Source organism: Bombina bombina, chromosome 3 (assembly GCF_027579735.1).
Source record: "Bombina bombina isolate aBomBom1 chromosome 3, aBomBom1.pri, whole genome shotgun sequence".
Taxonomy (NCBI): domain Eukaryota; kingdom Metazoa; phylum Chordata; class Amphibia; order Anura; family Bombinatoridae; genus Bombina; species Bombina bombina.
This window is the reverse complement of record NC_069501.1, coordinates 89946995-89974691: the sequence shown is the minus strand read 5'-3', so window position 1 is coordinate 89974691 and position 27697 is coordinate 89946995.

Genomic DNA, 27697 nt, shown 5'->3' with positions numbered 1-27697 from the left:
TAATATCAATATTAGTTTTGCAAAATTGTACTAGTTGCATTTATTTTCTGTTTACATTTACCTGTAATACATTTAACACAATTTTATGCACTATCCTGTAGTGTTTTCAGTTCTTTCATATTATTGTTTATAACATCCATTCCCTACATTAAGTAAACACACGGGCTATAACTACAAATGAATATCAATGAATACAGTACAGTCAGGGCCGGACTGGTAAATCATAGCAGCCCTGGAACATTTTGAAGACCAACCCAGAACCCACCCCCCTCCGGCCCTCCTGCCAAGTCTGGCCACTCTATACATTCCCTCTTTTGAGTCTGCCAGTGACTTTATTTCTCCCATTCAGACAGTGGTGCAGATGCTGCCACTGATATCCCCCAACAGTGGCCAGTGCCAGATTTAGGGCTTCATGGGTCTAGAGCTGAACATTTTGGTGGGTCTTTTTTCACAGAAACACTAACAGACACACTAACAGACACATCAACACACAGACACACCAATACACAGAAACACCAAGACACAGACACACCAATAAACAAAAACACCAGCACACAGACACACCAACACACAGAAACACTCTGACACATAGATACTTACAGAGTAACATGCAGACACAAACACACACACTGACACACTAAACACACACACTAACACTCACACTGACACACTAACACACACACTGACACACTAAACACACACACTGACACACTAACACAAACACTGACACACTAAACACACACACTGACACACTAACACACACACTGACATACTAACACACACACTGACACACTAACACACACACTCATTTTCAGACAAACTAACACATTTATAACGTAGACATGTGCGTTTCCTTTCGGCAGAATTTGTTTATCGGCAGAATTTTGGAAAATTCTGAGATTCGGATGCATCCGAATTTCCAAATCGGCATATCCCGAAAAATTCCGAAAATGAATAAATTAGTTTCCTAATTTTTGGATCCATTATTCATAATATTCGTAATTTTTCCTTTTCCCTAATGTAAACCCCACATCGCCGACACTAACTCTAAGTCTAAATCACTAAATAAAGCTATTAACCCCTAAATCGCCGTTCCCCGACATCGCCGACAATAACTAAACACTCTGACACATAGATACTTACAGAGTAACATGCAGACACAAACACACACACTGACACACTAAACACACACACTAACACTCACACTGACACACTAACACACACACTGACACACTAAACACACACACTGACACACTAACACAAACACTGACACACTAAACACACACACTGACACACTAACACACACACTGACATACTAACACACACACTGACACACTAACACACACACTCATTTTCAGACAAACTAACACATTTATAACGTAGACATGTGCGTTTCCTTTCGTCAGAATTTGTTTATCGGCAGAATTTTGGAAAATTCTGAGATTCGGATGCATCCGAATTTCCAAATCGGCATATCCCGAAAAATTCCGAAAATGAATAAATTAGTTTCCTAATTTTTGGATCCATTATTCATAATATTCGTAATTTTTCCTTTTCCCTAATGTAAACCCCACATCGCCGACACTAACTCTAAGTCTAAATCACTAAATAAAGCTATTAACCCCTAAATCGCCGTTCCCCGACATCGCCGACAATAACTAAACCTATTAACCCCTAAACCGCAGTTCCCCAACATCGCTGACACTAACTAAATCACTAAAGAAAGCTATTAACCCCTAAACCGCCATTCCCCGACATCGCCGACAATAACTAAACCTATTAACCCCTAAAATGCCGTTCCGAAACTTTGTCGACACTAACTAAACCTATTAACTCCAAAACCACCGTTCCGAAACATCGCCAACATGAACTAAACCTATTAACCCCTAAACTACACCCCTGCATCGCCAACACAACCTAAACCTATTAACCCCTAAACCGTACGCCCCCACATCGCCAACACTAACTAAACCTATTAACCCCTAAACCGCAGTTCCCCGACATCACCAACACTAACTAAATAACTAAATAAAGCTATTAACCCCTAAACCGCCATTCCCTGACATTGCTGACATTAACTAAACCTATTAACCCCTAAAACACCGTTCCAAAACATGGCTGACACTAACTAAACCTATTAACCCCAAAGCCGCCGTTCCGAAGCATCGCTGACACAAACTAAACCTATTAACCCCTAAACTGCACCCCCCCCCACATTGCCAACAATACATATACCCATTACCCCTAAACCGCCGGCCCCCACATTGCAACAACCTAAATTATATTAACCCCTACACGTAACCCTAACCCTAACACCCCCTAACTTTAACATAATTAAAATAGACCTAAATTAAAGATACAATTATTAACTAAATAAATACCTATTTAAAACTAAAACCAAACTTACCTGTGAAATACAAATAAAACCTAAGCTAGCTACAATATAACTAATAGTTATATTGTAGCTAGCTTGGGTTTTTATTTCACAGGTAAGTTTGCATTTATTTTAACTAGGTAGACTATTATTAACTATTTTTTACTAACTACCTAGTTAAAATAAATACAAACGTACCTGTGAAATAAAAGTAAAACCTAAGCTGTCTTACACTAAAACCTAACATTACAAAACAAAACAACTAACATTACAAAAATATGCCCTAAAGAAATAAGCTATTTTGCTAAAAAAAGAAAAACAATCCCCCACCCCACAAACCCACAAAATAAAAATAAAGTTAAACCTAATCTACTCATTGCCCTGAAAAGGCATTTATATGGGCATTCAGCTCTTTTGCTGCCAATTAAAACAAAAAAAAATGGCTATTCTAAAAAAAATAAAAAAAATAACACAAAATAACAAATGAATTATACAAAATAATAAAAAATATTCCTATTCTTATACCCCGTTTAAAAAAAAAAAAAAAAACACCCCAAAATAAAAGAACCCTAATTTATAATAAACTACCAATAGCCCTTAAAAGGATATTTTGTAGGGCATTGTCCTAAAGAAATCAGCTCTTTTGCTACAAAATAAAAACAACCCCCCCCCTAGCATTACAAACCCCCACCCCCCCAACCCACAAAATAGAAAAACCTAACTAATAAAATCTAATCTACCCATTGCCCTGAAAAGGGCATTTGTATGGCATTTCCCTTAAAAGGGCATTCAGCTCTTTTAACATTGCCCAATAGCCCTAAAAAAAAAACTCACCCCAAAAAACCTTTAAAAAACCTAACCTGCCCTTTCTAGGTACTCACAGTTGCTGAAGTCCATAATGTGACGTAGGCATGGTGTGGGTGGGACGCCGCCCGGTCTGCCCCAAACAACCCACAATCAGCAAACCAAACATGGCGCTGCCTGTGTGCGCTGCGCCGACCACGGGCAGCACTGACTGGAGTCGAGAATGACTAGACTGGAGTCAGGATGGGAGGGACAGTCAGGGAACACTCTTACTTGTTAAGTTCTGCTTGCTATTGCTAGAGTAGTCACTCCTCGACTTGACCTGACCCCCCACCCCCTCCCCAAAACGGAAATAACTAAAGTGTTACAACAGCAAAGTCATAAAAATAAAAAGTTTAAATTCTTCTTCTTTTATTTTAAATACACTGACTCTGGCCGTGGCGCCCCTGCTGCAATGCTCCTGTAGGCACATGCCTACTGTGCCTAATGGCGAATCCAGCCCTGGTTGCCATCCGTCCCTTAAAATACAGAACACTTATAAGTTACACATGCTGCAGGGTGTGCAGGGAGGAATATGAATAGTGCTGTCCAGAAACACAATACATGTTCCTCCCTGCACACCCTGCAGCATGTGTAACTCATAAGTGTCCAGGAAAACATGGCTGAGGTGGCCACCCTACCGCCGGCACCAGCAACGATTGTTACAGACAGTGACACACAAAGTGTCACCGCCTGTAATGATCAGACATCTGCCCTCATATGAAGCCGGAGCACCGATCGCTTCGGCTCAATATGTGGCAGATGCCTGAAGCTTCAGGATCTCCAGATCTCGGCACTATCTCCAGCACTATCTCCAGCCGATAGTGCTGGAGCTTCCTGAAGCAACGGCATATATATACCTGGTGCGGTACGATATCCAAAGTACCGCACAACGTATATATACATCCTATTGGATGAAGGGGTTAACAATCATGCTGCCTATAGAGTAGGGTGGCGAATAATACAGGGAGATTGAAAATGAAGACACTTTAGTTTTATACCTACAATTAAAGATACGCTTCACAGTGTTCTACATTTTTATTTATATAAATAAACAGATGTATTTTGGTTCTAGGGAAATCTTATTTAATGTAGATTTCACTGATGTACTGGATCCATAAAAATGTAAGATTCAAATATTAAAATTAATAACATATACAGCTGCTTTGCAAAGTCACTGGGAATTATTTGGCAAAAAGAAAATGTTGCTTTGTTATTTGAATTGGCATGAGTTCTAAATATTAGACAACATCTTATGAAATTTATAAACACAATGGGCCGGAGTACAAGTGGATCAGTAGTTCCCGTGCTAACTTCTCTGGAAGTAAGGTTTTGCGCATGTCGGGTAGTGCGTGTATTACAAGTTGAAAGTAAGAAGTTTTCACTTGCCCGCTAACCTTATGCTCACAAAAAGACAAAGTTAGAATATTGCAAATGCGTTAACATATCCCCCATAGGAGTAAAAAAAACACCCTACTTGCACACACAAACTACACTACAGAAATGTTTTCCATAGAAGGGGGGAGGAGTCCACAACCTGCAGAAAAAATTATTATGAGAGGGTAGCGGGGGGACCTACAGAATGGTCACTTGGAGGGGGAGGGGAGAAGGGGGGCTGCTTTACTACAGAAAATATTTTTAATGAATAAATAACTAAAAATTATACATAAACATATACAGCTGCCAGTACCTTAGATGGCAGACACTAGTTAGAGGGAGCAGGGTTAGAGAGCTTTTTGGTAGGGATCAGGGGGTAGGAGGCTAAAGGGTGGATCATACATTGTAGAAAATAATTAAAAAATAATAATTAATTTAAAAACAATGTCCTAAAACTTCATATTGGCAGACTGTCTGCCAGTACCTAAGATGGTGGTGACAAGGGGGGTGATCGTGGGAAGAGAGCGGTTTGGGAGGGATCAGGAGGTGGGAGGTGTCAGTGTAATCTTTACACTACAACTAAACTTAACCTTAAAACCTACCTGATTAACCCTTTCACTTCCGGGAATTTCAGAAGTGTGGTGCGCAGCTGCAATTCGCGGCCTTCTAAAAACTAAAAAGCATTGGCAAAGCCATATATGTCTGCTATTTCTGAACAAAGGGGATCACAGAAAGGCTTTCACAACCATTTTTGTTATGACTTCATACACAGTATATAAATAATTTTAGAGAGAACCACAAAGTTTTTGAAGAAGTTAAAAAATTTTTTAATATGATCGCATTTGGCAGTGAAATGGTGGCATGAAATATACCAAATTGGACTAGAGTTTTCTACTAAAATAAATATATAGTTTTGACAGGTAAATAAAAAAAAAGCAAGACTCTGTTTCTGTTTAAATGGAGTAATAGCAAAATACTAAAAATTCTCTGGTCTTTTAGGAAAGTTTTTCTCTTTAAGGGGTTAACAAAGGATACACAGAGAACTAAGCAACATTAATAACAGAAGTAAATTGGAAATGAGTTTAAAAATTCATATCCAATCATTTAAGTTTCATTTTGACACTTTATTTTTGACTAGATAAAATTATATTAAATTTTACATCTCAATTGGACATTCTAGTCAAAAATGAAGGACACACTGACCGACCAGATGCAATCAGTGAATGGAAGTGCATGCAATGTACAGCTATATCCTTTACAGTGAGAGCATTTTTGCAAGTTTAAAAATTTTTTGAATCAAAGTCTTCATACACTAATATGCATTCATTTCAGCTAGAATATTTATTTATCTGAGTGTTTAAAGGGACACTAAAGTCAATTATTTAGATAGAGCATGCAGTTTTAAGGGGCTTTCCAATTTCCTTTTATTATTACATTTTGCACATTCTTTTTATATGTGCATGAGCACAGTGTACATGTATAGGAGTCTGTGATTGGCTGATGGCTGACACATGATTTTGACATTTGTCAGAAACAAATCTACTGCTCATTTATTTCAGAGTAATGACTATTGTATCATCTTTTTATTATGAATTTGTTGATTATGCAATTCTAATGTATTTAATGGTCACTTAAAGCATAATATGTAAACACACAAAACAGGAGATAGGGGGAAAAGTTACAATTATTCCTATTTGTATATGGCCAAACTGGAAAAAGCATTCTTTCAGTTTGCCTCTCAGTCTAAAAGCTAAAAGCTACTATAACATATTAGTAAGTGGGCAACGTATTTAGTTTTCCCTAGGAACTTGTAAAATTGCTGCCCCCCCCCCCCCCATCACCGTCACCAGCCAGTTGACCTCTTATTTGCTCATGTATTTCTCAAAGCTGGAAGCCAGAGGCACATGGAGGAGTCATTCACCCCCAGTAGAAAATCAGGGATCATTGCTTTGTAATAAGTTTAATAAATAAAACCTTAGAGAGAGCATTAATGCAGATAGTCAAAGAGTTTAATAATTTGCTTGGTGTTGTTCCAGGGTAGGAGTGACTCGTAATTAAGTTTGCCACCTCAGCCATGTTTCCTGGACATGCATTGTGCTGTTCATCAGCACTATTAAAGGTCCAGTCAACACAGTAGATTTGCATAATCAACAAATGCAAGATAACAAGACAATGCAATAGCACTTAGTCTAATCTTCAAATGAGTAGTAGATTTTTTTCTGACAATTTTAAAAGTTATGTCTTTTTCCACTACCCCTGTACCATGTGACATCCATCAGCCAATCACAAATGCATACACGTACCATGTGACACCATCAGCCATTCACAAATGCATACACACTTATTCTTGCACATGCTCAGTAGGAGTTGGTGACTCAAAAAGTTAAAATATAAAGACTGTGCACATTTAGTTAATGGAAGTAAATTGGAAAGTTGTTTAAAATGGCATGCTCTATCTGAATAATTAAAGTTTAATTTTGATTGAGTGTCCCTTTAATGTGATGTCCAGAGGCACATTACAAGTTCTCCCCTGCTTACCCTGCAGCTTGTGTAACTCATAAGTGTCCAGGAAAACATACAACTTAAAGGGACATTTTCGTTTATGATTCAGATAGAACATACAATTTTAAACAACTTTAATTCTATTATCAAATGTTCTTCATTCTCTTGTTATCCATTGCTAAAGGGACAGCATTGCACTACTGACAGGAAGCTGAAAATATCTATTTAGTCAATCACAAGAGACAAATGTGTGCAGGTGTTCTAAAGTAAATGGTATACCATAGGAATGTGTATACCACGTCACTTCTGGTGACGTATTATCAGCTGTTGGAGCGGAGTGGCGCACGATGTGCATGCACACAAGGTCCGTGTTATGTGTGACAGGAGCTGTCGTGTTGAGCAGCCAGGATACTGCTGGAAAATATATTTATAGCATGCCATACTGATAATCAGCGCTGTGAGAGTTTGCTCATTTTGCCAACAATGTGTTCAGCAGTACTGTGAAGTTTGTGCCTTGCAGAGCTTACGATCCTTATACCTATTACCTACATTAGCTGACAGTTCTATTGTGAGGAGCATTTTATTGCGCTCCTCACAATAGAGCTAACGTTAACGCCAATGAGAAGCATGGGATCACGGCACTCCTATGCGCGCTGCCGCAATCCCATGCTGAAGACAAGGCTAATGGCACACATGCTGTTCACAGGAGCGTGCATAGCCAGAGCACCAGCTGTTTAGAAGAGGTTGAGCCTCTTGCGCATGCGCATTGAGCGCCACACCCCTCCAGCAGCTGAGTCACGTGACCTAAAGTGACGTGGTATACACATTCCTATGCGGTATACCATTTTCTTTAGAACACAGGCACCAATTAGCAGCAGCTCCCACTAGTGTATGATATGTGCATATTCATTTTTTAACAAGGGATTCTAAGAGAATGAAGCACATTTGAACATAGAAGTGAATTTAAAAGTGTCTTAAAATGACCTGCTCTATCAGAATAATGGAAGATTAATTTTGACTTTCCTATCCCTTTTAACTAATTTTTTTACATAGCATTTTCATGTGTTTGTAATTCAAATTAGCAAGCAATAATCGTTTACTTCTGGGCCAAATTTTACAGCAGCATTTGCTCACAACTTATATTGCAATGCAGGCCAGGTGTATATTCTTCATATCCAGAACCTCTTAGATAATCTCAGGGCAGAGAGCTTTAGATGACCAGACCCACTCACTGGCTGTATTCTGTTTGCACCCCTATAGCAGTCCATTACTTAAATGTATATCCTCTTTGTGTGAGGTTAACCACATCATAATCTGCAGTCAGGTTAGTGTCTCCAGTTATTCTTTGTATTAGAGGGTTCACGTTGGGGACACAAAAGTGCAAAAGAAAATGTGTTCGAAAATATTATGACAAAGGAGTTTATTTAGTCCACTCCAGAGTAGCAAAACACTATTGGGAGCTAGCTGAGCACATCAAGTGAGCCAATGACAAGAGACATATGTGCGCAGCCACCAATCAGCATCTAGATCCCTTTAGTGCATTGTTGCTCTTACAGGGACATGAAACCCAACATTTTTCTTTCATGATTCAGATAGAGCATTTGATTTTAAACAAATTTCCAATTTACTTCTATTACCCTTTTTTTCGTTCTCTTGCTATCTTTATTTAAAAAGCAGGAATGTGATGCATAGGAGCCGGCCCATTTTTGGTTGAGAACCTAGATTAATGCTTGCTTATTGGTGGGTTAATGTAAGCCTCCAATAAGCAAGCACTATCCATGGTGCGTAACCTAAAATGGGCTGACTGCTAAGATTTAAATTTCTGCTTTTAAATAAAGATACCAAGAGAACAAAGAAATTTAGAAAGTTGCTTAAAATTTCATGCTCTATCTGAACCATGAAAGAAAAAAATTGGGTTCAGTGTCCCTTTAACATTTATGCACTTAAAGAAATTACACATGCAAATTGTGACAAATAAACTAGATATCAGTATACTATGGAGCCATATCCACCACATACTAGCACAGTGAATCAATTTTATTGAAGTCAAAGAATAGCTACATGCCATTCACAGATTGCAAAATAAATTTTAGTAACATAGGGTTAAAGGATTACTTTCTGTTATAATTTTTAAGCTAAACAACTAGCATATTAAAGTTAATAAACATTAATTAAAACCTACTGACCTATATTTTCTCCAAAACGAAGTTTCATAACGTTCTAAAAGTTATATCTTTTATTCGCCGATGATGTCACGTTATCCTGCCCACTATTTTCAGCACTGAGTGTTCAAAATACTTAAACCAATAACTTTGTGTTTAAAGCGCCCTTTTGAAACCTAGGTATTGTAAACGGATTGGTACAGAGCAAAGGATACCCACGAAGTGGGTTTGGAAAACAATTAAATTTGCAGACAAGATTTCTGATATACGGTAGAGATATGTTAATGAAATGCTATTGATAAAAAGCGTATTTGGGGTAGTTAGTTAGTAACAGGCATAGAAAATATTTACTTACAGTGGCCCTTTAACATTTCCCTCAGCTAATAGATTGTATTTAATTGATTATTTTCGTATTATGGTGCCTTACAATTAGGGTTCCCACCTCAGCCATGTTTTCCTGGACACTTATGAGTTACACATGCTGCAAGGTGTGCAGGGAGGAACATGTATTGTGTTTCTGGACAGCACTATTCATATTCCTCCCTGCACACCCTGCAGCATGTGTAACTTATAAGTGTTCTGTATTTTAAGGGACAGGTGGCAACCCTACTTACAATAGAGATCTCCATACTAAGAATTTGGGCCCAACAGTGGGAAGTGAGATGCTTTTTACTGTGTGGTCTCTTGCCTGAACCTCGATGAAGCCTGATGAAACAGCCTTGAGCTGAGAAACGCGTTGCTTTGATTTTTACTATTTTAATAAACCATTTTATATATATTTGGACACTTGCTATCACCTTTTTGTTTGCCATCTTACCCTAATGTGAGAGGGGTCTGGTTTGGGTCCATTTCTGAATACTGGTGGTTCCTGGATTTCCCTTGTATCCAGTAGGCCTGTGCTTAAGTCTGGTGGGTGACTATATTGATCCCACTCTGCCTCTATAGCATCAAGGGAGATGCTACACCAAATGTGAGTACCTTTCTATCTACATTTTGACTCACCAAAGTTAAAACAATACTAGGCCATATAGGCACCTGTGTTTTTTTTATATCTTCAATCCAGACACCATACCTACACCAAGAGAGTGGTCCCCTGGGTGACTTTAAGAAATCCCAGACTGCTACTATAGCACTAATTGAGGTGCTTCCACAAATGTGAGTTTACTCTGTGCATTTACATCTACCTGTCTTCTGAACCAGACAATATTGGGCCATGTGGCGCTTCTGTTTCCTCTTGTTTTTATAGATTGCCTGAACCTCAGTGGGTAAAAGTTTTCAAACATTAGTTTAAAACACTGATTTTCAATCCTGTCCTCAGGCTCCCTAACAGGCCACATTTTGAGGATATCTAAACTGGAGCACAGGTGAAATAATCAGCTGATTAGTAACCATGGTTATTTTACCTGCTCTCATCCAAGGTAATACTGAAAACCTGGCCTGACAGATTTTGAAATGTTAGTTACATTTGCTTGTTCTAAATAAATGTGGAATGTTGCAATTCTGACATTCATTGTTCCAAATATTGCATTTCCCTTTATTAAATGTGACATTCAGTTTCAGGAAAGAATGACATTTAAATGTAATATTCTAATGTTGCTTCTCTTAGGCCCCAATTTATCAAAGGTCTTGTGGACCTGATCCGACACTGCGGATCAGGTCCGCAAGACCTCGCTGAATGCGGAGAGCAATACGCTTACCGCATTTAACATTGCACCAGCAGCTCACAAGAGCTGCTGGTGCAACACCGCCCCCTGCTGACTCGTGGCCAATGGGCCGCCAGCAGCGAGGTGTCAATCAACCCGATCGTATTCGATCGGGTTGATTTCCGGCGATTCCTGTCCGCCTGCTCAGAGCAGTCGGACAGGGTTATGGAGCAGCGGTCTTTAGACCGCTGCTTCATAAGTTGTGTTTCTGGCGAATCTGAAGACTCGCCAGAAACACGGTCCTTCAAGCTCAGTACGGAGCTTGATAAATGGGCCTGCTAGTGTTAACCTATGAGGAGCATCATATGAATGTTACTGCTATGTTGTATATTTTTCTTAAAATGAATGATATGTTTAATATGGGGAAATGTAACCAGAGCTCTAGTAAATAATTTGCTTCATGATATTTTTATATTTTGGAGAGAATTTTAAATTGACCAATTAATACAGGATGCAGTGAACTGTAACTGTTTATTTTAGGTGCATATTAATAATGCACCTATATTTTAAAAATAATTATGTAAGTGCATATGAATCACACTTATAAACTACTAAAGTTCTCAAAATTTACATTCACAAGTTTGTTAGAGATAAATCATGAGTACTTGCCTCTAATCTTCAAAGTAAAAATTTATTGTGGCGGCATTAGCATGCGTATTACAAGTTGAAAATAAAAAGTTTGCAACAGAAAAAGACTGATGCGTGCTAGCTTCAGGATTTCAGATATCACGACTGCGCTAACTATGTTCTTCTCCCTATAGATTTCTGTGTGGTGCACTTACAAAATAAGCTAAGTAATGGCTCTCGCACTACGGGTTAGTGCTAGACCAAGTATGCTAAACCTGAAGGTGTTGGAAATACTTTATATCCCTATGTTCTTCATATAGAAGGATGTTCTTTTTATTTAAATATATATATATATATAGTACGTGTGTGTGTGATTTTATTGTAAAATATATATCTATTCCTATATATCTATATGAATATATACAGATATAGATATATGCATAGATATATATTGTATATATATATATATATATATTTATTTATTTAAAAATAACTTTTATGAAATGTATGAAAGATGTTATACATCCTGACAAAACCGGCTTTATGAATGGAAGGAATTTATCCATAAATATTCACAGGTTATTAACTTTTGAATATTTCTTCGTTAAATTTAAACATATAAAATATTCTCTTGGTTTTGATGCAGCTATAACCACAATAGATGCTGAAAAGGCTTTTGATTGTGTAAATGTGGACTTCTTACTTACCTCGTTAATTAATTTAGTTTTTTCAGGTAATTTTCTAATTTCTATTAAAGGGATTTAAAAAAATCCTGCCTCTGCTTTGATTTTATTAATGGTAGAGTCTGGCCAGATTTTCAATTATCTAGAGGTAGATGACAGGAGTGCCCACTTTCCCCCATTTTGTTTAATATCGCAATGGTATCACTTGCTATTCTGATAAGAGAAAAAGTGGAAGGAATACAGATTGCTAAAAGTAGTATCCAGGTTTCACAATATGCAGATGACTTGCTTGTATACTTGAACAATACAACTAGAAATGTCCCCAAATTACAACAAATAATAGATCTTTGTAGCTCCTTTTCAGAGTATAAAGTCAACATTCAAAAGTCTCAGATGTTATGGGTTATTTAAGATATTCAATATTCCGTTTCTCTATTTGATACATCCAATAAATGTATAATTTATCTTGGTACTATGAGTAGTAGATTTCCAAAGGACTGATATTCTTTAAATTATAAAGAAACATTGAGTTTACTCTTAAGAAATGGGAGACGCATCCTCACTTGTCATATGGTAAGATTAATCTTTTCAAAATAATAATTGTCCGTAACATTTGTATATACCTTTCAAAATTTACCGTTTTTTATCCAAGCTAAAGACTTTTCAATATTTCATGCAGTATTGATCACATTTTTGTGAGGGAAGAAAAAAATTCAGTTTATTGTTAGGAAAATGACATTAATTGAAGTTACATGGAGGTCTTTTCCTTCCAAATGTGAAATATTATAATTGAATTTGTATGTGTAAAATAGCAACAGAATGGATAAAAGATTTAGAGTATTATTCTGTCAGAGATCTGGAATCAACTATCGTTAAACCCTATAAATTGGCCAGTCTAGTACATTTTGATCTATGGAAGTCCTCTTCTATGATTAAAGGGATATGAAAACCAAAATGTTTCTTTCATGATTCAGATAGAGCAATCCATTTTAAACAACTTTCTAATGTACTTCAATTATCAATTTTTCTTTTTTTTCTTTTGGAATTTTTTGTTGAAAAGCAGGGACCTATGCTAAGGAGCCTGCCCATTTCTGAAACACTATATGGCAGCAGTTTTGCAAGAATGTTATTCATTTGCAAGAGCACTAGATCACAGCACTATTTCCTGTCATGTAGTGCTCCAGATGCCTACCTAGGTATCTCTTCAACAAAGTATATCATAGGAACAAAGCAAATTTGATAATAGAAGTAAATTGGAAGCTTTTTTATAAATGGTATCTTCTAATCGCAAATGTACATTTTTGAGTTTGAAATCCCTTTAAAAAAAAAAAAAAAAATGTATTGTCATAAAAATATAATACTGGCCTGGCTAAAATTATGTAAAAAAAATGGGATTAAATCATTTTATTTCAAACCATTTTGCTATTAAAGATAATTTAAATTTTACAGAAGGATTATCTTTAGAAGTATTTAGGAAGTGGAAGCATAAAAGATTATCAATAATTGACCCTTCTAATAATACAATAAACCTTTTGCCACTATTAAATATTTGTTTGTTTGCTTCGATTAACACATTATATCTCTGGTTTACTAAATAAATATTTAAACGACTGGACTTGGAAGTGAAGATTACTTTGAAATGTATAAATCAGGTATAAATTAATTAGCAATTACTCAAAAATGAAAGCTACTAGGATTTATTTTAGATGGTATTTTACTCAAAATTAGAAGCCAACATAAATAGAAACAGTTCCACCATAACTGGCCATTATTTTACTCTTCATTTACCTGAACTTTAAAACGTTATGCCTGTAAAATTCCAGCCGAGTGCTAACCCTTATTTTGGCTGAATACAAGTTTTGGATGAACAATTCTGTGAAGGTTTGCAAATACCCCTATAGCCCTCCATCCTACCACACTTGAAAAGCCTGGGTCTTTTAATATAATTCTTGTATCTTTACTTGACATCTCATATTTGTGATTTATTCAGTTTTACTGGCGTTTCATTGGATTTGAATAGGTTAGAGAATAAAGACAAAATTCAGTGAAGTTGTATAAGATGCTTTTACACAGATATTCTTGATAGATTGGAAATGCAATGAAGCAGTTCTTCTATTCTCTGGTTGCTTTTTGCTCATCCTGATCTGCTGGCTATTCCTGCTAATAGTAACTTTTTGGCCATACCTACCTATGGTAACTGCAGGTTATATTTGATTTACCCTACCTTCTAGTCATACCTATCTACAGTACCTCTTGGTTATATCTTGTGTATTCTACTGTCTGACCATTCATACCTACAGTACCTATAGAATATATTTTGCTTATTATATTCTTACTTTTTACTTTAGGCATCAGCATTCTGAAGGCGCAATCAGTAAAAAAGGCAGGTGCATTCTGCAGTTTCCTTAGCTGCTGAATGCAGAAGTAGGCGGACGCTCGTGGCATTCGGCTCTTTTCGGAACCGGATTTCCTCTTGTGAAAGTGCAACACACTAAGATCTGTGCAAATTCAGATCTTAGTGTGTTGAATTTTTACAAGAAGAAATCTGTCTACGAAAAGAGCGGCCCCCTACTCCTGCATTCAGCAGCTAAGGAAACTGCAGAATGCACCTGCCTTTTTTACTGATTGCACCTTCAGCTGATACCTACCTACTGCACCTACTGATTAAAACTTGCACATTCTACCTTCTGACCATCTATAAAAGCAAAAGAAAGAAGATGGCATCCAATGGTGAAGTATATCACCGTAACAGGTCATGCAATAGTGAGGAAAATACATTATTCACAAGTGGAGATGCACATATTGTGCTGAATAAGCAGGCTGAACTGGATAGCAGCTGTCCAGTGGACTCATACTCCGGTCAAAGTTGTTTGCAGAGGAGAGCTTCAATGGCCTTACAAGAAGCACCCAAGACAAATTATCACATGAGAATTCATCTTGGGTGCTTCTTGTAAGGCCATTGTAGCTCTCTGCTGGAAATAGCTTTGACCGGTGTATGAGTCAGCTGGACGAAGTCTCACATGAGAATTCATCTTGGGTGCTTCTTGTAAGACCATTGTAGCTCTCTGCTGGAAATAGCTTGACCGGAGTATGAGTCAGCTGGACGAAGTCTCACATGAGAATTCATCTTGGGTGCTTCTTGTAAGAACATTGTAGCTCTCTGCTGGAAAAAGCTGGACCGGAGTATGAGTCAGCTGGACAGCTCCTAACAAGTGCAGCCTGCTTATTCAGCACAATCTGTGCATGTCCACTTGTGAGTATGGCATCTTCCTCACTATTGCGTGACCTGTTACAGTGATATACTTAACTATTGGGCGCCCTCTTCTTTATTTTGCTTTTATAAATGGTTTGCCTTTCTCCTGTTTGTGGGAATCATCATCTGAAGAGGCAGCCTTCTTTAACCATTTATTTTATATTTTTTAAGTATTGGACTGGGATTTCATTTGATTGTCCTTTTATTAATTAATTATTGTTTGGCGCATCCAGTGTGAAAGTGATTGCTCCTTTTTTGTTATTTACCTTCTGGCCATATCTACCTTCTCACTTGCTATTTATAACCTGCATATTCTACCTTCTGCACATACCTACCTAATTTACATGGTGGTTATAATCTGCACATTCTACCTTCTGCACATACCTACCTAATTTACATGGTGGTTATAATCTTCATATTCTACCTTCAGCACATACCTACCTAATTTACATGGTGGTTATAATCTGCACATTCTACCTTCTGCACATACCTACCTAATTTACATGGTGGTTATAATCTGCACATTCTACCTTCTGCACATACCTACCTAATTTACATGGTGGTTATAATCTGCACATTCTACCTTCTGCACATACCTACCTAATTTACATGGTGTTTATAATCTTCATATTCTACCTTCAGCACCTACCTACTGTACCTGTTGGGATATGCCTTGTCTATTTCACCTTCTGGTCATGCTTGCTCTTTATACCTAGTGGTTATAGCTTATCTATTCTATCTTCTGGCCATACCTAAAGTTGTAATCCCATCCACAAATTGCTGATGAGCCACCAGCCAGGAAATCTAATGAGTTATGCTATTCTGCTAATTAGTTGACAGCTATAATATCATTAGGTTACTTCATTTGATCCCCTTTTTAACCCTTGTCACAGCATCAGCTGTGTCATTGGCTTTATCTAGTTCAACACCTGCAAGTTCTCTGACTTTTCCGTGTCCTTCTTTTTGTTTATAACACAGACATAATTGTGATACTTTAGTAATCTTAATAAATCAACTAAAGCTCTTGCCTTACCCCTGCCTAGCTGTTAAACAACCTCCAGGAATGTCACCTTGACCAAGTTATTATTATTATTATGTTTGCTTACCACTTGATATGACAGCTTGAAATTAGAAAGTCCATTTGTAGGATTACAATCAATATTAAATAATCAAAACTATGCACATAAAGGATGCCAGTTAAAGGAACATAAAGTCAATAGTTTGCACGTCCCAAGCATAATATTTCAACACACTTTGCAGTTTAACTCAGAGGTCAGCACCTTTTGCACACAGCTGCTGCCAAGCTCAGCGCCTAGAGGGGCTCTTAATGGGACATTGTACACTAGATTTTTCTTTGCATAAATATTTTGTAGATGATTCATTTATTCAGCCCACCTTGGAGTAGTTTTATAGTTTTGTTAATTTTTTTAATTTTCAGACTCCTAACCAAGCCCCAAAGTATGAAATGTAGACTGAAGTCAACAGATTCCTGCTTTCTCCTGTTTGTGTAACAGGTCTTTTCATATGCAGGGGAGGGGGAGTGTCTGCTTTTTCAGACCCTTTCAATGGGTGCCCCAGCCTAACTTCATCAACAGTGCTAAATTTGGAGCTTCTAAGTACGTTTTTAAAAAATGTTATACTGGATTTTTAGATCAGTATCTGTGCATATTCTTCTTTATAGTAGTGTCTATTACATGCAGTTATATGAAAATTGTTGGTTAATGTCCCTTTAATGTTGCATTTTTATCATGTACTAGTTATATTGTCAATCAACGAGTGCACAGTATTTACAACACTTACATTTATCATCCCATGGCCCGACAGGGGTGTACTGCATTTACCATTGCACGCGAGCACTCCTGTGCGCTCACGTGCAACCCCGTTCCCTGCCCGCACGTTATTGGCTATTAATATCCCCTAAGAGGTGAAGAACAGGGCAAGGAAGCAGCAGTCTAATGACCGCTGCTTGACCTGCAGTCAAAGGGAAGAGAAGGGCTTGCTAAATCTACTACTACTGTCTTTAATCAGAATCTGGGTGTGTAAGAGATGCTGATTAGATATGACACAGAATAATTCATTCTGAGTGAATCTTTCAGAATTAATTTTCTGAAAAACATACCTATTCGTTATCCGTTTTGTTTAAAACAAAATAAATACTGAATATTTTTTAATTTACATTCTTTTTAGTTAAAACAGATGTAAATGATATTTTGCTGTAGGTGGCACAGTGTTACCTATAGGTTAAAATACTTACCTATAGCACACTGGGGTGTTGCACTAATCCCACCCTTCTTCACAGAGTCCAGTGTCACAATAATAGGAGGATTAGTGCGGCAGATCTCAGAGCCTGAGCTAAACGACCGTACTCTATAAAGAAGTTCAGATTAGTGCGCCCCCCGAGAGCTATAGGTAAGAATTAAAACAAATTTTAAAGATGAGGACTATACTAAAGAATTGTTATAGCATATATTAGTTATTCTTTAATGCATTTATTCAGATATTCATTTCCTTATAACCAAATGAATATTAAATATTCCTAAATTCACACCTCTAGTGCTGATATCTATTTAGAGGAGAATCACAACCTTTGACAATTATCAGCATGTTAGCTACAGATGATGAGCCCTTTTCAATAACAATGTGATCGCAATCAGCTGTTTCATTGTGTAACAGCAGCACTTTTTGGGTTATCGGTTTTTGAAAATTGGAACTAAAATGAACATCAGATTCAAAATTTCAATAATGAACAACACATTTATCGGGTCATTTTTCATTTAGCAAATTCCACAGCTAAAATGATTTGATAAACTTTTGGACAACACTTTTCAACAATTACCTGGTTCCCCCCAAAAGGTTCTCATCTGTAACACTGGTTTTGCGCATTGTAAATTGAAATTACCTCTGCCATATTGGATGATGTTAGAAAGAAACAAAGCCAAACAGATGCCAACACTAACTGTTCAATCAATTAAAGTAAAAATGTTTGCGGGATATGAAACCCAAAATGTATATTCATGATTTAGATAGAGCATATAATATAAACCACATTCTTATTTACTTCTATTATTAAATTTTCTTTTTTCTCTTGGTATCCTTGTTGAAAAGCATGGACGTATGCTTAGGATCCGGCCTATTTCTGGAGCACTATGGGGTAGATTTATCAAGCAGCGGGTGCTGCTTTCTACGTTCGAAGTTTCAGGCTCGCCTGAAACGTAAGTTAAGAAGCAGTGGTCGTAAGACAATCGGGATGATTGACACCCCCTGCTAGCGGCCGATTGGCTGCTAATGTGCAGGGAATGGCATTGCGCAAGAAATGCTTGTGCAATGATAAATGCCGACAGCATTCAGCGAGGTCTGGTGGACCTGATCCGCACTGTCAGATCAGGTCTGCCAGACCTTTGATAAATATCCCCCGATGTGTTAATTTTATTGTTGGAGTAATGCTAATAGGTGAGCTAAAGATATGAGTGAATCATGTGATTTTATCTCCATGGTAAAATTTTACTAAGATTTATTAACTATTTATGTCTATCAAGTAACTCATAAAACTTTAATTAGCATAAAGTTTCTGAGAAACATCACACAATGAACGTTCAAATAAATCTGCAACCTCCAATAGTTTGTTAATTGCTAGAAGCAAATCAATACATTATGCCACACTGTGAGAACTGTTTACAAATATATTTCTTTTTAATATTGAGTTTACCTTTCTCATTACGCTGTTCTTTAATATTTATAATGCATTTTTATTTTAGATCTCATTTATCATGTGTCAGAAAAAAATATTGCTGTGCTTCTAAGTTATTGCAACTGCAAAAAGAAAAAAAGATTAATCAACCAATTTAAGTTCCCGGAGCTGCAGTAACATTCATAAAATTCTTAAAAGAAAAGACTTCAGTTTGAAATTGATGCTTATTTTTCACAGCTCAGATAAGAATGTTAGAGTTATGGAAGAAAAGGTCAAATCAAAAGAAATTATTTCAGCTGCCAAAAAGATAACTTTCACTCTTTTGCAATAATAATTTGATGTCCAAATAGAACCACCCTTGTGTCACACAGTATTTTTTAAGGTATATATCTGTATGTACTTTAGGAACACCCAGCTTAGTGGACAATAAGGTCACGTTTTTTATATACATGCATAGTATATATTAAAACTTAAAGCAGCAGTAAAGTTAAAATTTAATTTCCATTGTTTAGATAGAACGTTTAACCCCAGTGCGCCTAAATGATGTAGATCTACGTCATGCTGTACATAGATCTACGTTGCAGATACAGGAGGCTCCATCAGTCTTGGATGTTAGGTGTTCCTGAGCTGAAGGCTTTTGTCTTCATATGGTAACGGAGCACAAATCGGAATCAGATTGTACAAACAGTGATATTGTCTGTGTCACTGTCTGTAACGATCTACGTTGCTGCTGACGGGAGGTGTGGGAGGGAGGCAGGTGGGCAGCCTAGTGGCGTAGGGGGAGTGGAGGAGCAGGGGTTTACTGTTAAAATATTTTGAAGAGAGAGGGAGGGATGGGGAGCTGCACTACAGAGAAAGGTTGGGATGGGTGGGGGCCCCTAAATAACGATCACGGGGAGGGGGGGACCACTGCACTACAGGAAAAAAAATAATAATATATATATATATATATTGGGTACTGGCAGACAGTACCAAAAATGGTGACAATCAGTGAGGGGGAAGGGTTAGAGAGCTGTTTGGGAGGGATCAAGGAAGTGGGTGGGTTGAGGAGGGTTCACCACACTGCAGAAAAAAAATAAGAAAATAATAATACTACAAAAAAAGAGCCCTAACCTGCATATGCTGTCGGCATTCATCGATGTCGGGCGGACATAATTTGCTACAGCAAATCATTTCCGCCCACAAGTTGATAAATCTGCCCATAAAAATTTACATCTATTTTGTCAATATTTAAACAACTAATGAAACTTTAAAAAATGCATCTACATCAGACTAATCTTTTCTTTAATGCATCATTTTAGCTAGAATTTATTTAGTGTTTAATGTCCCTTTAAAGGCTATAGGAAAATATTAATATGTGTTTTCTGTTCGACTTTTAAGATGGTTTATAATGATTTACTTTATTTCAAAATGAACACACAATAATGTTTAAAAATTGTGTTCCCATATTTAGTTATCTAAATTATTACTAACACAACCTAGGATAGGAGTGCTCGGTCTAACCCACAATCTCTTATAGGTATGTAATAGGGATTGATGCAAGGGTTAATGAAAGTCCCAATCATTATAGTAAGCTTGGGTAAACAGTCAATCTGTATGATTAAGAGTGTCTTATGCTCTCCCCCCCCCCCCCTTGAGGTCTCCGCTTCTGCCTCAGTCACCACAAATAAATGAATAAAAGTTAAATCCGGTGCCTAAATGGACCTTCGGTCTCAGCTGCTCCTACCACTTCCACTGTGTCAGGTGGGGTGCCTGGACTCACTCCGCACTTCCTCTCAAACGGGCGATGAGACCCCTCTGGAACGGGTACCCTCTGTGTGTCCTCCTTGGCGTACTTGAGAGCTGCTGGCATGTAGCATGTGACGTTGCTGCAGTGGATGCTTCCTGATATGTCACCAGTAACAAAGCGAGGCTATTGGTAGAGAAAAGCGGGGGGAGGAGGCTCCTGGTAAGGAAAAAATTCAGCTATCGTTCAGCGAGTCCAATAGTGGTATTCTTAGCCGCACAGATACAAAAGTAGAAAGATAGAGAGGTCACGCTGGAACTTGAAGTTAATCCAACAGTATACATATGCAGGTCACAGTCAGTGAAGGCCTGACGTATTTCGCACATGCGTACATGCGCTTCTTCGGAGGCTGATGGGAATCTGACATTGCTTACATATATACTTATGTCAAACCAATCAATAACAATGTTACAATTATCCAATCTAGATAACCCTTTTAACTATGTAGCACAAGTTGAATGAGAAAACTTGTCTCCATGAGATGTATCTATCTACGATATTCACAGACTGCAATGTGCTACATATAAGAGGGCCAGCTTACACTAATTAATACATAGTATATTAGCTAATATGCATATTAACAATGAATAATAATAATAATGAACTTATTATTAGTAGGTAAATAATGAACAAATAAAAGTTAATTTTAGCTAAAGCTTAAGATCAGTGTTATAGGCATTAAACAAAATAACGAAAGTAGAAGAAAAATTAATAAGCACAATTAATGAAAAAAAAAGTTCGCCCCGGCCAATGCTAACATCTACATGGGCTGGATGGAGCTGTGCCGTGTCTTTTCTGATGGTTTCCCCTTCAAGAACAATATAATTGTCGTTGCTTTATTGACAATCTGATCATTATTTGGGATGAGTCAGAAAATAACACAATTGAAAAATTCATGACATATATGAATGATAATGAGTTAAACTTAACTTTCACTAGCAATAGTAATAATCACACTATTGATTATTTAGATTTAAAGTTAACTGTGGACCAATCAAATAACAACATTATTACATCAACATTCAGAAAACCAACTTCTAAAAATACAATTTTAAGAGCAGATTCATGTCATGTGTCACACCTCAAAAAAGGTATACCCAAGGGCCAATATTTGAGGCTCCGCAGAAATTGTACCAACTTAGAGATATATAAATTGGAAGCAAATGATTTACCAGAGAGACTCATTCAAAGGGGTTATAATAGATTCCAACTTACAAAAATCAGCAAAGAAGTAGAAAGCATTCACAGAAATACACTGTTCCTAACAAAACATAAATCACTGATGGATAATAACATTGTTTTCACTACAAAATTCAGCAGACAGTATCACAAAATTTGCAATGTCATCAAAAATAACCTTGCAATATTGAAAAGTGATATGTTTAAGAACATCATCTCTAAAGGGGTTGAATATGTAGCCAAAAAAGCCCCCTCACTAGGTGACCTAACAATTAAAAACTTCTCTGACAAACAACATACACCAACTAATTGATTTAGCCTCAACCCAGGCTCCTATAGATATGGCCATAGACCATGTAAAATCTGTGAATTCACTGAAAAAGCTTTAACTTTTACATCAACCACTACTAAGTAGAGCTTCAATATTAAACAAAGAATTGATTGTACTTCTCAATACGTGATTTATCTCATAACGTGTAAATGTTGCCATCAACAATATACAGGAATAACCACACGCTCACTTAAAGATAGAATAAGAGAGCATCTCCTATCATTAGTGGAAAAAGAACCTAAGACACCAGTTGCAAAACATTTCTGCCAACATGGGATAGGTACACAATATTTTTCCTTTCTAGATATTGAGAAAATACAAAAAAAAAATGCTAGAGGGGGTGATAGAGTAGCACGAATCCTCAAAATGGAAGTCTTTTGGATATTGAAACTTAGCACTAGGTATCCAAATGGTATCAATAGACAATTGGACGTAGACCTTTACTTTTAATATCCTCCATATCATCCAACTATACATATACCCCTCTTCCGCACCCACACATTATGGTTTCTTTGTACCTCATTACCCTTCAGTATTCACATCTTTCCCTAACTATCTCTTCCCTCGTACACCTACTGACGACAGAATTAAGATATTTATACCTTTAAAAAATAATTTAGTTAGTATGGTATTTTGAATAATTTTTCTTACTTATATACTGTATATCATGTCTCCTTTCTCCACCACTATATTAATGTATCTATTTAAGACAATGTATTTATTGATCTTGTTATATAGTGGTTTAGAAAGCTAAATATGATTTATATTTATAGTATATTGAACCAATTTTATAAATTTATCCATTTATTGATATTATTTATATATATTTACTTATTATAACATTGATCTTAAGCTAAAGATAAAATTAACTTATATTTGTTAATTATTTACCTACTAATAATAAGTTAATTATTATTATTCATTGTTCATATGCATATTAGCTAAAGTACTATGTATTAATTAGTGTAAGATGGCCCTCTTATATGTAGCACATTGTAGTCTGTGAATATCGTAGATAGATACATCTCATGGAGACAAGTTTTCTCATTCAACTTGTGCTACATAGTTAAGAGGGTTATCTAGATTGGATAATTGTAACATTGTTATTGATTGGTTTGACATAAGTACAGGGAGTGCAGAATTATTAGGCAAATGAGTATTTTGACCACATCATCCTCTTTATGCATGTTGTCTTACTCCAAGCTGTATAGGCTCGAAAGCCTACTACCAATTAAGCATATTAGGTGATGTGCATCTCTGTAATGAGAAGGGGTGTGGTCTAATGACATCAACACCCTATATCAGGTGTGCATAATTATTAGGCAACTTCCTTTCCTTTGGCAAAATGGGTCAAAAGAAGGACTTGACAGGCTCAGAAAAGTAAAAAATAGTGAGATATCTTGCAGAGGGATGCAGCACTCTTAAAATTCCAAAGCTTCTGAAGCGTGATCATCGAACAATCAAGCGTTTCATTCAAAATAGTCAACATGGTCACAAGAAGCGTGTGGAAAAACCAAGGTGCAAAATAACTGCCCATGAACTGAGAAAAGTCAAGCGTGCAGCTGCCAAGATGCCACTTGCCACCAGTTTGGCCATATTTCAGAGCTGCAACATCACTGGAGTGCCCAAAAGCACAAGGTGTGCAATACTCAGAGACATGGCCAAGGTAAGAAAGGCTGAAAGACGACCACCACTGAACAAGACACACAAGCTGAAACGTCAAGACTGGGCCAAGAAATATCTCAAGACTGATTTTTCTAAGGTTTTATGGACTGATGAAATGAGAGTGAGTCTTGATGGGCCAGATGGATGGGCCCGTGGCTGGATTGGTAAAGGGCAGAGAGCTCCAGTCCGACTCAGACGCCAGCAAGGTGGAGGTGGAGTACTGGTTTGGGCTGGTATCATCAAAGATGAGCTTGTGGGGCCTTTTCGGGTTGAGGATGGAGTCAAGCTCAACTCCCAGTCCTACTGCCAGTTTCTGGAAGACACCTTCTTCAAGCAGTGGTACAGGAAGAAGTCTGCATCCTTCAAGAAAAACATGATTTTCATGCAGGACAATGCTCCATCACACGCGTCCAAGTACTCCACAGCGTGGCTGGCAAGAAAGGGTATAAAAGAAGAAAATCTAATGACATGGCCTCCTTGTTCACCTGATCTGAACCCCATTGAGAACCTGTGGTCCATCATCAAATGTGAGATTTACAAGGAGGGAAAACAGTACACCTCTCTGAACAGTGTCTGGGAGGCTGTGGTTGCTGCTGCACGCAATGTTGATGGTGAACAGATCAAAACACTGACAGAATCCATGGATGGCAGGCTTTTGAGTGTCCTTGCAAAGAAAGGTGGCTATATTGGTCACTGATTTGTTTTTGTTTTGTTTTTGAATGTCAGAAATGTATATTTGTGAATGTTGAGATGTTATATTGGTTTCACTGGTAAAAATAAATAATTGAAATGGGTATATATTTGTTTTTTGTTAAGTTGCCTAATAATTATGCACAGTAATAGTCACCTGCACACACAGATATCCCCCTAAAATAGCTAAAACTAAAAACAAACTAAAAACAACTTCCAAAAATATTCAGCTTTGATATTAATGAGTTTTTTGGGTTCATTGAGAACATGGTTGTTGTTCAATAATAAAATTAATCCTCAAAAATACAACTTGCCTAATAATTCTGCACTCCCTGTATATAAGTCAGCAATGTCAGATTCCCATCAGCCTCTGAAGAAGCGCATGTACGCATGCGCAAAACGCGTCAGGCCTTCACTGACTGTGACCTCCATATGTATACTGTTGGATTAACTGAATAAACCCAGTGTTTTGTTACTTCAAGTTCCAGCGTGACCTCTCTTTCTTTCTACTTTTGTATCTAACTTATTATCTTTTAAAGTAAATTTCTTCTGTAAAAAAAGAAAAACATTATTTTCTACCTTGCACATTTAGTACAGACCACAAATTAAGCTTTTCATTGCAATATATATATATAGTACAGACCACAAATTAAGCTTTTCATTGCAATATATATATATAGTACAGACCACAAATTAAGCTTTTCATTGCAATATATATATATATATATAGTACAGACCACAAATTAAGCTTTTCATTGCAATATATATATATATATAGTACAGACCACAAATTAAGCTTTTCATTGCAATATATATATATATATAGTACAGACCACAAATTAAGCTTTTCATTGCAATATATATATATAGTACAGACCACAAATTAAGCTTTTCATTGCAATATATATATATATATATAGTACAGACCACAAATTAAGCTTTTCATTGCAATATATATATATATATAGTACAGACCACAAATTAAGCTTTTCATTGCAATATATATATATATATAGTACAGACCACAAATTAAGCTTTTCATTGCAATATATATATATATATATATATATATATATATATATATATATATATATATATATAGTACAGACCACAAATTAAGCTTTTCATTGCAATATATATATATTGTATACAGAAGAATTTCTCCCTATAGGCATCAATGGGGAACATTTTTTTAAAAGACACCTAGCACTTATAGCTTGTGTGCTGACCCAGCACTGCGTTAGACCAACAGCTCTAAAACCCAAGGTAGTTATGAACACTTTTAATGTTCCTGGGCTCCTTTGCTGTGTCCAAATAGAGACAGATACACCTAGGTTTGTGCTCATATTCAATTTACTTTTTAAAATGTTGCAGGGTGAGTTAATAATTACTTAAATATGATAGAGACACCAGTCTCTCTTGTGGGAGTGGAACAAACACAATTTTCACCAAAAGCAAATGTATATCACAATGATGTGTACCACTAAACACAGCAGATTAGCATAATCAATACTTTCATAATGAAGAGACAATGCAGTTTGAATTTCAAAGTTAGTTTTATGTATTCATCCCACTGCATCATGTGACAGTCATCAGCCAATTACACAATTTATATATGTATATTTTGTAAATCATGCACATGCTCAGTAGGAGCTGTTGCCTCAGATAGTGTGCCTATAAAAAGATTGTGCATATTAAAATAATGGATATGAATTGGAACGTTGTTTTAAATTGTGTGTTCTATCTGAATCATGAAAGTTTAATTTTGACTTTAGTGGTCCTTTCGGTGGGAGTTTAATACACCCATAATAAGCATCTACAAAGACAGATGATAGAGCAAAGATTTACTGTATATGTATCAGTTTTCAGCAAAATGACTTGATTTTCTACATCTCTTTTAAGTGGAAGAAGAAAGATGTTTTCATCTCAGTAAAGAGAGGTACTTTTCACCAAAAGAGATGAGAAAATAATCTCGGGTCTCCTGCAGATTTTGATCTTGGTAGAATCTCCTTGCTTCATCTACTGCATAAATAACTCAGCATGTGTTTGAAAGTAATTGATAAAAAATCTGATAAAAACTGTGCACAGAGTATCTGTGTAGATGGAATATTTTGTTAGGCTCAGTGTATGTTTATTTGTTCTTGAATCAGTATTTATGGGATGACATGTTTTGATTTGCAAAACCAATATGCAAATGAACAGACGATCTCAGGTTAAAATGAAAACAGAGTCTGACAAGGATTTTTTTTTAATAAAAAATCAGAATGGCAATTTCTAGATATCTTTATCTTACAAATTGTTTTTATTTATAGAGCAGTTAATGTTGAACTCATAATAATAAAAAGCACTTATCAGGGACTATAAAACCAGCGGTCACCCTGCAGGGTTTCCTGAAACAGATAATCGACTGATCAACAATGAACTAAAGAATTGCAACTAAATATTCCTGGGAGCTTTCCAGGAAAGGGATGTGAGAAGAGTTGAATAGGGTGACCCCCTAGCATGTTTTGGGAGGGGCCGCAAAGATTTGGTATGTAACCGGCGAGTTATGGACGGGGCATGATGTGGGTTTTATAGAGCAAAACTGCTAAATCCGGCACGGTTTGAAGGTCTGTTTGTGGTTATAATAATATTCCTTCCTTTTTTAATACAGCTTATCAGTCAAAACAACAACAACAACAAAATGTTTTTGTAACTTTATAAAACTGAACATCAGGCATTAATATTAATATCTATGGTTAAATGGATAAAAACTGCATTGAAATATATTAATCGATCATCTTCAATGGTAATTTGAATATTTTAGATCTCTTGCTTTCATTTTGGCTGCATCTTTTACTTTGATAAAGGTGTCTGAAAATCAATTCAAGAACCCTATAATACCCCTGTTTCCT